Source organism: Protobothrops mucrosquamatus, unplaced genomic scaffold (assembly GCF_001527695.2).
Source record: "Protobothrops mucrosquamatus isolate PMUCROS unplaced genomic scaffold, P.Mucros_1.0 scaffold6085, whole genome shotgun sequence".
Lineage (NCBI taxonomy): Eukaryota > Metazoa > Chordata > Lepidosauria > Squamata > Viperidae > Protobothrops > Protobothrops mucrosquamatus.
In genome coordinates, this window is record NW_015391924.1 from 11592 (window position 1) to 15322 (window position 3731).

A 3731-nucleotide genomic window follows, 5' to 3' on the forward strand; every position below is an offset into this window, starting at 1 on the left:
AGAAAGAAAGAAAGAAAGAAAGAAAGAAAGAAAGAAAGAAAGAAAGAAAGAAAGAAAGAGGAAGATGAAGGAAGGGATGGAAGGAAAGAAGGAAGGAGAGAAACAGAAAGGATAGGAGGAAAGGAGGAGGGATGGAGAGAAGGAAAGAAAGAGGAATAGAAGGGAGGAAAGAGAGAACGGGAAAAAGGAAAAGGGATGGGTGGATGGGTGGAGGACAGAAGAGGAAGAAAGGAAAGAAGAAAAAAGGGGAGAAGGAGGGGGGAAGGAAGGGGAGAGAGAAAGGAAAGAAGGAAAGAATGGAGAGTGGAAGATAGGGAGGGAGGCAGGGAGGGAGAAGGAAGGAAGGAAGGAAGGAAGGAAGGAAGGAAGGAAGGAAGGAAGGAAGGAAGGAAGGAAGGAAGGAAGGAAGGAAGGAAGGAAGGCCCTGCTGGTGAATTCGTGGTGCAACAGCAGACCCGGCTCTTGTTGCAAGCGGACAGGATTTGAAGAGGAAAATCCAGCTGTTTTGCAGAGCATTGGTGGTTCAGTGGTAGAATTCTCGCCTGCCACGCGGGAGGCCCGGGTTCGATTCCCGGCCAATGCAACGCACACTTTTTTTTTCCTTTCTTTCTTTTAGGTTCCAACTTCTATCTTTCTTGGCGGGACACTTTCATTCGCTGCAAACGAGACCCCTGTTGCTTTTCTCCTTACCCCCCCTCCCCTCTCTTAAGAACCCCCCCCCAAAGCGTTTTCTCAAGAGCGAGGAGCGGACCCCCTCCTCCGCTTTGCCACCCCTCCCCACGCGAGGCTGCGAGGTGGGAAGGAAACATCTGGGGCACATCTGCAAACGGCCCTCCAAAACTGCCTCTGGAGCCAGGCAGAGCAGCTTTCCTGCCCTTGGGCTTGGCAATAGCGCCCTCCCCTCCCTCCAGACCCCCCCCCCCGGGATTTCTCTAACCCCCCCCCCCCCCTTTTGGCCCAATGACCCCCTGAGTTTCAGCGTTCCCACGCTCTTCTCTGCCGTGGGAACCGGCCTCCCTCTCGGGGGCCAAACGGCTCTCCTTATGCCTTTTTTTGGGGGGGGCGTGAAAATTCACAACTCCTCATCCCGCCTCCCCTCCGACGCGCTTCAGCAAATGGGGGCGTGGAGACCCCCGCAAGGAAAGGGAGGCTCAGGGGAAGCGGGAGGGGGGACGCCGCAGGGGACCCGGGGGAGGGGTCCCACCCCCCCCAGGACTCCAAGTGACACAGGCTGCCAGGTTCATCTCAGCATCTTTCCAGCCCCTACACACACACACAACACACACACACACGCCAACATGTCAAGCTCCTGTGGTGATGAACTGCGGGGACCATCTCCCCCCCTCATTTTTTATTTTTTTATTTTTTTGCTGGAGGAGGGGTCCCTGGTATTCCCGATCATCTCATTGCAGGGGGGGGGTGAAGGGAAATGATTGATCATTGACGTCGCTCTGGGAGGGAGGTGGGCGGTCTAAATGTGGGAAAGTTCGATCGATTGATGATTGATAGATATTATGGATAGATAGAGATGATAGATGTAGATAGATTCTATCTATCTATCTATCTATCTATCTATCTATCTATTTCTATATCTATCTATTTCTATATCTATCTATTTCTATATCTATCTATTTCTATATTTCTATATCTATCTACAGTATGTCTATCTCTGTCTACCTATCATCTATCTATCTATTTCTATCTCTATCTATCTCTATCTATTTATCTATCTATTTATCTCTGTCTACCTATCATCTATTTCTGTCTATCTGTCTATCTATCTATCTATCTATCTATCTATCTATCTATCTATCTATCTATCTATCTATTTCTATCTCTCTCTCTATCTCTCTATCTCTCTCTCTATTTCTATCTATCTATCTCTCTATTTATCTATTTATCTGTATTTCTCTCTCTATCTCTCTCTCTCTATCTATCATCTATCTATCTCTGTCTATCTATCATCTATCTATTTCTCTACCTCAGTCTACCTATCTATCGTCTATCTGTCTGTCTGTCTGTCTGTATCTCTATCTATCTATCTATCTATCTATCTATCTATCTATCTATCTATCATCTATCTATCTATCTATCTATCTATCTATCTATCTATCTATCTATCTATCTATCTATCTCTATCTCAGTCTACCTATCTATCCTGTATCTATCTATCAATCTATCTATCTGTCTATCTATCTGTCTGTCTGTCTATCTATCTATCTATCTATCTATCTATCCATCCATCCAACCTGGGAGGGCCTGGGCTATCCACAGCGAGAAAGGTCAAAAGGTCAAGTTGGCGAGAGCTGTCTATCTGACCTTTAGTTCCCCCAAATTAAGCTGGGGGGAACCAACAAGCAGCTGAGGCCATCTATGGACAGTTAGGGAGATGTTCCAAGCGGGACACCCCCCCCCCGAGATGTGGCCTGGGGTGGGAGGACCAACTGGCTGGGGAGGATGGGCTTGGGGGGCCCTGGGCTTCTCCTCCCCCCAGTCCTAAGAAACCCACCCATGCAAGGAGGCTATAGAGGCGGATTAGGGGGCAGCTACGCGTGCCTAATGAAACTGGGGAGGGGGGGCGAGGAGGGGGCTGGGCCCAGCCAGGAACAAAGGCCTACTCCGGAGTGGGGCGAGACCCTGGAGACGGTGGCAGTCAAGCAGACTTCAAGCCCCATTAGGAATTTAATTAAGGGGTCTCTCTCTCTCCCCCCTCCTCCAATAAGTGCCTTTTTCGGAGGCTTCAGAGGCCCCCAGATCAAAGGCGGCCCGTGGTTGCACCGCCAGAGGAGAAGCAGACCCACACCTGGGCTCCATTCCTTCCAGTATGTGCAAGGACTACAACTCCCATCATTCTCCCTTGGCTGGGCATTTTGGGAGTCGCAGCCCTGGCCAGAGGGTCCTCGCTTGGCTCAAGGGAGCTGCTTAACTGAGATCATCCTGGCTTCATCGGAATTTAAACAGACTCACAAAGTTGGAAGGGACCTTGGAGGTCATCTAGTCCAACCCCCTGCTTAAGCAGGTGACCCGGCCTAGTCAATTCCAGACAAATAGCTGGAATTCTTAAAGACCTCCAGTGTTGGAGCACCCACAACTTCTGGTGGCAAGCTGTTCCACTGGTTAATTGTTCTCACTGTTGGGAAATTTCTCCTTAATTCCAGGTTGCTTCTCTCCTTCATTAGTTTCCATCCGTTGCTTCTTGTCCTGCCTTCGGGTGCTTCGGAGAATAGGTGGACTCCCCTCTTTTGGGGGGCAGCCCCCCAAATATTGGAAGGCTGCTATCATGTCACCCCCTCGTCCTTCTCTTCGTTAGACTAGACATCCCCAATTCCAGGAACCGTTCTTCGTATGTTTTAGCCTCCAGTCCCCTGATCATCTTTGTTGCTCTTCTCTGCACTATTTCCAGAGTCTTCAATATCTTTATTATCGGTTCACACACCCATCAAAGTCCCAGGTCTGGCTCAGCTCAACCTGAATCCTTGTTCACCTGATGCAGGAACGCTTAAGAAATAATCCCACGCTGAAGCCAAAATTAATCCATAGAATAATCCACATTTTGCACGATTGAAGGGTGTGTGTGTGTGTGTGTCCAAGGGCTTCAGGCCCCAAATCACCCAATAGCTGTATTTTAGTTCAGACTTAACAAGCTGTGTGAACGCAGCCCCCCCCCCCCCGGTTAGATTTTTGTTTCTACTGTATTGATTAGACATCACGGTTAATTTATATGCTAAAAT

The 3731-nt window shown here is 48.9% G+C and overlaps 1 non-coding gene across 1 annotated transcript; it reads left to right on the forward strand.

Annotated features, from left to right (window-relative positions):
- Window positions 1-512: 512 nt before the first annotated feature.
- On the forward strand, window positions 513-583 carry TRNAG-GCC. Its single transcript has one exon. It is a non-coding gene; the product is annotated as a tRNA-Gly (tRNA).
- The last annotated feature ends 3148 nt before the right edge of the window (window positions 584-3731 follow it).